This window comes from Euphorbia lathyris, chromosome 6 (genome assembly GCF_963576675.1).
Source record: "Euphorbia lathyris chromosome 6, ddEupLath1.1, whole genome shotgun sequence".
Lineage (NCBI taxonomy): Eukaryota > Viridiplantae > Streptophyta > Magnoliopsida > Malpighiales > Euphorbiaceae > Euphorbia > Euphorbia lathyris.
In genome coordinates this window covers 18797893-18809969 of record NC_088915.1, presented here as the reverse complement: position 1 = coordinate 18809969, position 12077 = coordinate 18797893, and the positions used below count along the sequence as shown (strand labels likewise).

Here is a 12077-nt window from a genome sequence, read left to right as displayed (position 1 = left end):
TCTCGGTAGAGAATTTAATAATTCTCGATACGAGCAGGAGATTTCAGAAGCCTAGTTACACACTTTCGTTTTCGACGAAACGCGATCGTTCGAGTGGATAAAGACGTCCTTTCGCAGCGGACACAATCCTTCACAACGGACACGACACTTCAATCAAGACTCTTCAACATCTATAAATAAAGAGTTGATGGAGAATTGAAGAATAAAATAATGATATAGTGATATGTGTAGAAGAAAGAAATTAGTGTAGAATTTATGCAGAAATTCCGAATCAAGTGCTTCAGAAGTTAGATTTCGATTCTGTTCAAAAGCAATATGATGTACACACATTGTTTACAAATTAATAACAAATTCAGTAGCATTTAGACGTTGTTCCAGTTTAGTTTTCATTTTGGTAGTAGACCGACCCAGTCTCTATTACGAAGATTCAGCGAGAAGATTGAGTAGAGGATTCGCCCCTGAGCCTGACAAACTCTAACGAAACCCAAGGAAAGGATTGACAACCCGTTCACTTGCACGCCGTCGAAGAATTCAATGCTCCATGTTCTCTGTAAACTTGTATCAATTTATATTTCATCTAATAAAGTCCGTTCTATTCGATAGATTCTTATGCAGCACTTTGGTAAATGAGCCGAAGTGGATTGATGCTGGTGTTTTCATTAAAACGTATTTAATTCAAATCTTTACAAGGAAACTTTGTTGAACACTTAGGCAAATTATCATCTCGAAAGAGTTTTAATTTGATTAAGGGCAACTATCCCGAAAGGGTTTTGTCGCGTTCAAAGCCAATTAATTAGAGGTTCCGTCATTTATTTCATCTTTATAATTCGTACAAAGTTTAAAGTTGTTTCTTTGCTTAATGCAAACAAATATACCTGTTTACTTTTCTAAAGTACTAAAACGTTCCTGTTTTGCAAATTCAATCTTAAATCAGATATTTTCTAACATCTTCATATTCTAATCTAATTCTTATTCTAGCAATTTCAAAACCAAAACCGATTAAACGATTTTCCATACTATAAACCTTTAAAGTAAATTTAACCGATTATAAATAAGTTTTGTTCAAAAAACGTTCCCTGTGGGATCGATATCTTTTATTACTACAAGCGTATACCATGCACTTGCGGAAATCGCTCAACAAGTTTTTGGCGCCGTTGCCGGGGAACGCCAAAATTTTTGACAAAAAATTTAAATTTTTATTGTTTTATTACGAATCTAGGTTTATTCATACTTATTCAAACTTTTATATTTTATTTATTTTCAATTACTAACATATTTATTTTTCAAATTCTGTTTTTTATTTTTTTTAGGTAGTTTCGGTTCGTGCGAAATTTCAAGTTCATGCGCAGTTCTCGAAGTTCAGGCACGTCACTAGATCCTATTGACCCAGAAATTGAAAGAACTCTTAAAAAGAACAAGAAAGAAAAGAAAAAGAAAAACCAAACCCCAATAAAAACTAAAATTACCAAGCCAGAAGTTATGGCTACACTTATGGATTACGCTAGGCCAGGAGTGGCCGGTGTAACAAACAGTATAGTTAGACCCCAAATTAATGCACATCATTTTGAAATTAAGCCTGCGTTGCTTAATATGTTGCAAAATAATGTAACATTTTACGGGTTACCTAACGAAAATCCTAATACCCATTTGACAAATTTCTTAGAAATTTGTGACACTTTTAAAATTACTGATGTAACTGCAGAAGCAATCAAACTTCGCCTTTTTCCTTTTACCTTGAAGGATCGAGCCAAAGAATGGTTAACTTCTATGCCAGCCGCATCAATTGAGACTTGGGAGCAATTAGCCCAAGCATTTTTATCAAAATTTTTCCCTTTAGCAAAAACCGCAAGAGTCATTAAAGAGTTAACATCTTTTTCTCAAAATGATAGTGAAACTCTTTATGAGGCTTGGGAACGTTTTAAAGAACTTCAACGTTTATGCCCACACCACCAATTGCCCACTGAACTCTTAATGCAAACATTTTATAATGGACTAAATCCTACAACAAGAGGTTCATTGGACGCTATGTCTGGAGGGTTATTCATGAAGAAAACATCTGCCCAAGCAAGAGAACTTTTAGAGGAAATGGCAATCAACAGCAGTATATGGCCCGCGGAACGTGGACACGTACCATTAGCGAAACCATCATCCTCAACAACATCATTAGTTAAAGGTATAGTGAATCTTGATCCAGTAGCGATGTTGCAAGCCCAATTTTCTGTCTTGTCGCACAAAATTGATAGGTTTATGGCACCGTGTGGTCCTAATGGTCAACCAATCCAAACAGATGTGGATTACGAAGGTATGAGTGAGATTGAACAGGTAAATTTTGTCCAAGGGCAAAACCAAACTAATAATCCTTATTCCAATACATATAATCCTGGATGGAGAAATCATCCTAACTTTAACTGGAGAGACAATAATAATGCTAATGCTAATCAAAATCATACTGCTAATTATCAAAATCAATCAAGAGATTCGATTAGCACTTTATCTTCTAAAATCGACAAATTTATTGATGCGATGAGCGGAAAAATAAGTAATCACGCCGATGGTTTTAAACGGATCGAGAATAAATTCGATCAGCTTATTAAAAACCAATCATCTAGCATCCATAATTTGGAGATTCAAATTGGACAACTCGCTAAATCAATTCCATCCCGCAAAGAGGGAAGTCTTCCAAGCCATACGGAAGAAAATCCGAAAGAGCATGTTAAGGCTATCACTCTTCGTTCAGGGAAAAATTACTTAGGCCCGGAAATGCCCGGAAATTCGACCTTACCTGGAAATGATTTATCGAAGCCCAAAGAAGATACATTAAAACAAAAAGATGCACCGATTGACTCTAGTACAAAAACGTTTGTACCCAAACCACCTTTTCCACACAAAGTCCGCAATAAGGACTATGATAAACAACTTTTAACATTTTTAGACAAACTTAAGAATTTGCATATTAATTTAACGTTTATGGATGCAATTACGCAAATTCCCAATTATGGTAAATTCCTCAAAGATTTAATTTCAAAGAAAATCAGTTGGGAAGGAATTTCATCCATTTCACTAACTGAATATTGTAGTTCGATTGTGTCAAGCAATTTGCCCACAAAACTCAAGGATCCCGGATGTTTTACCATTCCGTGTAAATTGGGAGATATAGAATTCCCAAGTTGCCTTTGTGATTTAGGAGCAAGCATTAACTTGATGCCATTATCTATTTTTAATAAGTTAGGCTTAGAAGAAGACATCAAACGTACCAATATGGTTTTGCAATTAGCGGATCAAACCACTAAAAGACCATACGGTATAATAGAGGATGTTTTAGTTAAAGTTGACAAGTTTATTTTTCCTACCGATTTCGTTATTTTAGATTTTGCTTATGATGTAAATTGTCCGCTAATCTTTGGTAGACCGTTCATGAACACGGGACGTGCTCTGGTTGATGTGTCGGAAGGGAAAGTAGTTTTACGGATAGGAGATGATAAGATTGAGTTTGATATGAACCAAGCGATGAAATATCCTATGGAATATTTCGCTTGTATGAAACTCGATTTAATTGAAGAATGTGTAAATGACATTGTTCAGAAAGAAGAAATAATAGAACCTATAATGAGTGAGGAACTAGAAGATAAGGACCCAGAACCTTTGATTCGTGAAGATGGACCAGTTCCGCCTTCGATTGTAGTTCCACCTGAATTAGAACTTAAGGAATTACCAAGTCATTTGAGGTACGCTTTCTTAGGCGAAGGCGATTCTCTACCTATAATTATCTCTAACAAGTTGACACAAGTTCAAGAAGAAAAATTAAAAGAAGTTGTTAGAAATAGGATAGGAAGTATGGGTTGGCAAATTTCAGACTTAAAAGGTATTAATCCGAGTATTGTAATGCATAGAATTCATTTAGAAGAAGATAAGCCACCTAAAGCGGATAGGCAAAGACGCCTAAACCCGAACATGAAAGAAGTAGTAAAAAGTGAGATTACTAAACTTCTGGACAATGGAATCATCTACCCTATCTCGGATAGTGAATGGGTTAGTCCAATCCATTGTGTACCTAAAAAGGGAGGCATAACAGTTGTAAGGAATGAAGAAGGAGAATTAATACCCACACGAACCACCACTGGTTGGAGGGTTTGTATAGATTATAGAAATTTAAATAAAGCAACTAGGAAAGATCATTTTCCTCTTCCTTTCATTGATCAAATGATCGAAAGGATAACTGGTCATGTTTTCTACTGTTTTCTTGATGGTTACTCCGGATTCTTTCAAATATACATTTACCCGGATGAGCAAGATAAAACAACCTTCACATGTCCTTACGGAACATTTGCATATAGAAGAATGCCCTTTGGTCTATGTAACGCACCTGCAACATTTCAACGTTGTATGACTGCGATTTTTAATGATTTCATTGAAGATATCATGGAAGTTTTTATGGACGATTTTTCAGTTTATGGAGATTCTTTTGATTCATGCCTAGGAACTTGGATAAAGTTTTGTCTAGGTGTGAAGAAACAAATTTGGTATTAAACTGGGAAAAATGTCATTTCATGGTTGACGAAGGAATTGTTTTAGGTCACAAAATATCTGAAAAAGGATTAGAAGTAGATAGAGCAAAAACTTCAGTAATAGAAAAATTACCCCCTCCAACTACTGTTAAGGGAGTAAGATCATTTTTAGGACATGCTGGTTTTTACAGAAGATTTATTAAAAAATTTCTGTAATTTCCAAACCACTTACTAATTTACTCATGAAAGATTCAACCTTTGATTTTAATGAAGAATGCGTTAAAGCGTTCGAAACATTGAAAACAGCTTTAGTCAGTGCGCCTGTTATTGCTAAACCCGATTGGGATCTACCATTTGAAATTATGTGTGATGCAAGCGATTTAGCTGTCGGATGTGTTTTAGGTCAAAGGAAAGATAAGAAACTTCATGTCATTTATTATGCAAGTCACACACTGTCTGGTGCACAAGTAAACTACATCACAACAGAAAAAGAAATGTTAGCCTTAGTTTTTGCATGTGACAAGTTTAGGTCATACTTATTAGGTTCAAAAGTTATTATTTACACTGATCATGCAGCATTAAGATATTTGTTTGCTAAAAAGGATGCAAAACCACGTCTAATTAGATGGGTTTTATTGTTGCAAGAATTTGATATAGAAATTAAAGACAAAAAGGGAGTTGAAAACCTTGTCGCCGATCATCTATCGAGACTTGAAGATGAAAACGGTCCTATAGGTGAAACTATCGGTATACGAGATAATTTCCCTGATGAACATCTCTATCAAATGAAAAGTTTCATATCACCTTAGTATGCAGATATTGCTAATTATCTCGCAGCCAATATTGTTCCGGAAGGATTAAATTCCCACCAAAGGAAGAAATTTTTCTTCGATATTAAACAATACTTTTGGGAAGATCCTTTTTTGTTCAAAACTTATGGTGAAGGGATAATTAGGAGATGCGTTGGTGAAAATGAATTTGAATCCATAATGTCAGAATGTCATTCTAGCTTTTATGGAGGACATAATGGAGTTAACAAGACAGCAGCTAGAATATTTGAAAGCGGTTTCTTTTGGCCTACGATGTTTAAGGACGTCCGTTCGTTTATCACTCGTTGTGATAAGTGCCAAAGAACAGGAAATCTAGGAAGGAAAGATGAGATGCCCCTCACAACCATATTAGAAGTTGAAGTCTTCGACATGTGGGGAATAGATTTCATGGGATCTTTTCCCCCTTCCAATGGTAAAACTTACATATTAGTTGTCGTCGATTATGTTTCGAAGTGGGTTGAAGCAATTGCAACCCCGACGAACGATTCTAAAGTTGTCGTTAATTTTCTTGACGATATATTCTGTAGATTTGGTTGTCCAAGAGTTATCGTTAGTGATGGCGGTACTCATTTTATAAACCGAAGTTTTGAAACGCTTATGAAAAAATATGGAGTACGCCACCGCGTGTCTACGCCATACCATCCTCAGTCAAATGGTCAGACGGAGATATCAAATAGAGAACTCAAATGGATTCTCGAGAAAACGGTTTCATCCTCTAGAAAAGATTGGTCTTCTAAACTCAATAATGCGTTATGGGCATACCGTACTGCATTTAAGACACCAATAGGAATGACTCTGTACCGTTTAGTGTATGGTAAGGCATGTCATTTGCCAGTCGAATTAGAACATAAAGCCTATTGGGCTATTAGAGAACTTAACTTTGACTTACATCAAGCAGGTAAGAAACGTTTGCTCAATTTAAATGAGTTAGATGAGTTACGTTCGAAAATGCAAAGATTTATAAAGAAAAAGTGAAAAAATGGCACGATGCCAAAATTAAAGTTAAACACTTTAATGTTGGGGATAAAGTGCTGTTATTTAATTCACGACTTCGTTTATTTCCAGGAAAACTTAAGTCCAGATGGTTAGGACCGTATTTAGTCGTCAAAACTTTCGATTATGGTTCTTTAGAACTGGAAGGTCCTAACGGAGTTCGATTCAAAGTTAATGGTAATCGATGTAAAATCTATTACGAAAATATTTCACAAATTGAAATTCCGTTCGTAACGAGATTATCTGACGTATAAATTACTCAGTTTTTCTTACACAATTTATTTTGTTTTATTGTTTTTATGTTTTTGTTTATTTTATTTTTATTTTATTTTATTTTTCCAAAATGCCATTTTTATGATTAGATTACTTTATGTTATGATTTAGTTACGTAAATATTTTTATTTCATGATTTTAGATTTAATTTTTAGATAATTAGGATGAAATTGTAGTTTAAGGCAATTCTCTGCCGAGAATTTGGAATTTCCTGCCGAGAATACTCTTTTTCAGAATTGTCTATTTTGATTCGGATTGTTCATGCCGAGAATTTTAAATTCTCTACCGTGAATCGGGAGGTAGCTTTGATGCCTGATTTCCGCAAGGAAATCAGCGTGTCGCGACCGCGGCTTTGCCATTCACGGTCGCGACACGCGTGTTTCCTGCGCTATCAGGTCTGAAATGTCACAATCCTTTCAACAAACCTCTTGAAAAACGAAACATTGAGTTTCTTCATTTCCGAAAGGTGTAATTTTATACCTTTTCATAATTAAAACAACACCACTTTTCATCCTAAACTCTTATAAATTAATCCTAGAGGATTCAAGTTCTGTTACAATTTCTTTTCATCTTTGTCAGAACTCTGATTTTTCTTCACAAATACCGTTCTTTGCTAAAGTAACACAAACTTTGCACCATGCCTACCAAATACAAACCATCTAGGCACAACGCTGGCTCAATCAACAAACGCCCAGACTTATCCAAGCGATATGGGGCGCCTTTTCCCATCTTCAACCACGATGAAGGTAGGCGTTATTGGAATCACCGTTACAAATTCTTCACCGGAATATTGTATATGGATGAATTTCTTAATAGCCAATTAGGCATTTCTGATGACATGAGCCGCTATATGGAGCGCCTAGTGTGGACAAAATTCGCCCAAATGCGATTTCCAATAATAGGCGACTGGATACTCGAATTCTTCTGTACCGTGCGTTTTACTAATAAACGACGAGTACGTCTCAGTTTTCGTCGAGAAGGTGAAATCTTCACTTTCGGCTATCCTGAGTTGCATGCTTGTTTTGGTTTTCCCCCGAGGGATACAATCAAACGTCATCCTGGACGAGACATGACATCCTCGGATATTTGGAGAATGCTCACTGGATTCTGGCGATTCAATTCAAAACTCGCCTATAATCACTCTTTTCGCTCCAACTCCATGCTGTATTTGCACAAATTTCTATGTCACAGTTTATTCAGGCGCACATTCAGTAGTGTAGTCCGTGACACTGATTTATATGTTCTTGGAGATATATTCCAGGGCAATGCAGTGGATTCTTCAAAAATTCTGATGGAAGGTCTTGTCGCCGCTTCTCGATCCAAAGATAAGAAGATTGGGTTCGGCAATATAATCTGTGGAATAATTCTCGGTTCAAAGGGTACTATTGATGTTCCCTGGAGTGATGATGAATTCTTCCCGACAATTGACTATGAATTTATCGAGCACGAAGGACTTGTGAAACGTGTCTTTCGAGCAGGGCCTCAATTTTTGTCTGCACCGGAACGTGAAACTTTCGTGCAGTTTCAAATTGATCGTATTAAGGCCAGAAAATATCCCGTTAGATAGGGATGAATATGTAGAATAGTTTCTATTTTTCATTTTATTTTTGTATATATTTTGTTTTGTTTTAATTACTAGTTTGTTTTCATTATTTGTACATATGTTACAATAATAAAGATCTTATTTCTTTCAATTCTTAATTTTTATCCATTTGATCCATTATATATACTTAGCATATTTCATATGGGTACATTCTAATTTTTCATAATCAAATTAAGATAAAAAGGATTCACATGAATTCATATGGTTTTCTATTTTTCCACACGTATATTCACGTTTAATTCTATTTGTAACTCAATTTATTTTTAATGAATTAAGTTTACATTTAATCAATTCAATTTATGTATTAGATATGTATTAACATGCACTTATTATGCATTTAATATGGTTCTCTCAACTTATATGCATAAATGCACATTTAAGTTTCATTAATTCTTCATAATAAATTTATTTTAATTCAATTTATTAAGGTTAAACCTTTGGTTTTCCTTGCAATTAATGTCATTTATTTTAGTTTTAAGTGCAGGAACACTTAATATTAAGTTCATGAACCATTCCACAACAAAAAATGCACAAACCACGTCAAAAGGCACCAAAATTGGCCATTTCAACCAATTCTCTACCGAGAATTAAGAAATTCTCGGTATGACCAGGAAGTTCGGCCATTTTTCATTGCGAAAATTGCCTGAAAGTCGCGTGCCGCGGCCGCGGCTATGCCATTCGCGGTCGCGACATGCGTATAATTTGCCCTCTTAAATCCGATTTTGTCACCAAATTTTGCCTATTCATATTCCTATTCTACCTATTCCCCTACCTATACAACCCTATATAAACCTACTTCTTACACAAACCTCACATCACCTCTATTTTTACCCAATCCCTTACTCTAAACTCTTCCCCAAAAACCTACTTTTACTCTTCCCAATTTATTCACTCCAATTTCTATCCTCTTCTCTATTCAATCAATCCCATATTCCAAACCTCCAAACTCATCTTCAAGCTTTGCTTTTTCTCTCAATTCCTTTTTCTTCTTCTTCTTCTTCTCAAACCTTAAAAAACACTAGACATCATCACCATGGTTAGGACAAAGCGTGTTGGTAACAAGCCTGTCGTTACGGAAGCTAATCGCCTTCGGGTTCAATGTGGAGCTTATTTTGACATCTATTCGGAGGAAGAAGCCGCTCGTTTCGAACATTTTTCTCAAGCCGACCGCCAATTTGTTGATATGCACTTCTTAGACTTCCATTCGGTACCGAAGGCGGCGGAGATGCGGAAGGCGAGGAGGATGAACCACCGGCTCAAGCACAACCCCAAGCACCTCAAGCGGAGGATGATCCGGTAGATTTGCGGAGGATTTTGAACCAAATCAATTCCAACAACCGTCAAATGAATTTAAGAATTGATGATTTGGTTGAAAACAATATGGTGATGAATGACAACCTCAACCTTTTGAGGCGTGAACATCGATCGACTCGGCATCGGATGCTTTCCTTTTTCCGACGCCGCAATGTGGAGACGTCACCTACACCTCCCGATTCACCACCTCAAGCTTAGGTTGTTTTCCTTTCATTTTATTTTTATCTTGTTATAATTTGGTACACTTTTTATTTTCTTATGTTTGGTACAATTTTTAATTTTATATTGAATGATTAATTTGCTCAATTTCAATCTTTGTTTCGTATTTTATGTTTTCTCCATTATTTTTGCACCAATGAGGACATGGTCCAATTTAAGTGTGGGGGGAGACATTCATATATCAATTTCTACACAAATACGAACAAATGCAACGAATGATATTCATGCAAATGCAACACATATATATATTACAAAACATTTTTCACAATAACTTAACATTTTCATAAGCTAATATGATTATTTGTTTAGGTTATCATTATCGATAGAAATAATATTCCTATACGGGTAATATTTTTCAAATTTTTCACAAATCTCCGATACGTTTTTTAAAAATTATCTCGAGTGAATGTATTTTAAGTAAAAAATTCTTTATTCAATCTCTATTTTATATCATGCAATTCATGATACAATAAATCTTATTTTAAATTTTCAATTAGGTTTATAGGCTTTTAATTAAACTAACAATTTTTTAGCTCGGTTTGATTTCGTCTTACATTAAAACTAATTGAAGTTTTTAAGGAAACTTTAGCCATAATACATGTTGAATTTTAAGTCAATATAGGATGAATGTGCTATCTTTCTTTTTCCCAAATTTCAATTTTATAATTCATGTTAATTAATCAATTAGTTGAATTCTTAACTTTTGGCCACGATTGAGACCAACCTTATCACAATCGAGGTATGAAAGGGAAGAAAATTAAGTACCGTTTACTTTTGGCCACGGTTGCGACCACCCTTATCACAATCGAGGTATGGAAGGAACGTTAAAAAAAATAAAAATTAAGCGTGTATAAATTTAAAGTAACGATTGCGTCCACCCATGGCATGGTCGGTACTTCTTAAGCAAACACAAAGCAATAAAATACGTATAAAGTTACGATCAAGACCACCCTTATCTCGGGCGTAACTAAGCAAATAAATTAATCCAAAGTACTTATTTAAAAATAATATATCTTATATATTTAGGTTTGGGAAAGGAAATTTTTGTGCTTTGAAATACCTTGAGATGAAAGACTCAATAACATGTGTGCTTATATCGTCCCGAATGCTTCAATTCAAAATTGAAAATACAAGACGAATGATATATCGTATTTATACTAAGTTAGTTTGATGTTTTGCGTATAAATTTTCCATGCGAAGTTAGTCTTTTCGGCTTAACTAATTTAAAAGGTAATACAAAGATATATGTTTTATTTTCATAAAGAGATTAGTTAAAGAATAAAATCAGTGAAATTTTGCTCGGGACTAACAAAAGATTAAGTGTGGAGATTTGTTAAGCCCAAAATATACCTAAAATATTATCAATAATTACATCAATATTACTACGAATTTATGCTATTCATACCTATTTAGAATACTTTTACTCTCGAATATGTTTCTTTCGTGCAAGGTACATAAATATTTGGTAAAATCCAAATAGGAGTAAAAAGAGCTTAAAAATAAAAGAAAAGCCCTACAAAAGGAGTCGAAGACGACGAAAATTAATAACGCCAAGTCGAGGACACAAACGAGAGCGAAAAAAGCGAAAAAGCTCCGTGCCACGACCGCGGCCCCCCATTTTCACGGTCGCGACACGCGTCCTTCAGCCTTTTTTCCCTTCGTCTGATGACCAAATTGATGCTCCCCCATTCTCGGTAGAGAATTTAATAATTCTCGGTACAAGCAGGAGATTTCAGAAGCCTAGTTACACACTTTCGTTTTCGACGAAACGCGATCGTTCGAGTGGATAAAGACGTCCTTTCGTAACGGACACAATCCTTCACAACGGACACGACACTTCAATCAAGACTCTTCAACATCTATAAATAAAGGGTTGATGGAGAATTGAAGAATAAAATAATGATATAGTGATATGTGTAGAAGAAAGAAATTAGTGTAGAATTTATGCAGAAATTCTGAATCAAGTGATTCAGAAGTTAGATTTCGATTCTGTTCAAAAGCAATATGATGTACACATATTGTTTACAAATTCATAACAAATTCAGTAGCGTTTAGACGTTGTTCCAGTTTAGTTTTCATTTTGGTAGTAGACCGACCCAGTCTCTATTACGAAGATTCAGCGAGAAGATTGAGTAGAGGATTCGCCCCTGAGCCTGACAAACTCTAACGAAACCCAAGGAAAGGATTGACAACCCGTTCACTTCCACGCCGTCGAAGAATTCAATGCTCCATGTTCTCTGTAAACTTGTATCAATTTATATTTCATCTAATAAAGTCCGTTCTATTCGATAGATTCTTATGCAGCACTTTGGTAAATGAGCCAAAGTGGATTGATGCTGG

The 12077-nt window shown here is 35.2% G+C and overlaps 1 non-coding gene across 1 annotated transcript; it reads right to left on the bottom strand.

Annotated features, from left to right (window-relative positions):
* Window positions 1–1848: 1848 nt before the first annotated feature.
* LOC136234552 (small nucleolar RNA R71) lies at window positions 1849–1955 on the bottom strand. Its single transcript, XR_010691422.1, has one exon. It is a non-coding gene; the product is annotated as a small nucleolar RNA R71 (small nucleolar RNA).
* Window positions 1956–12077: the final 10122 nt, after the last annotated feature.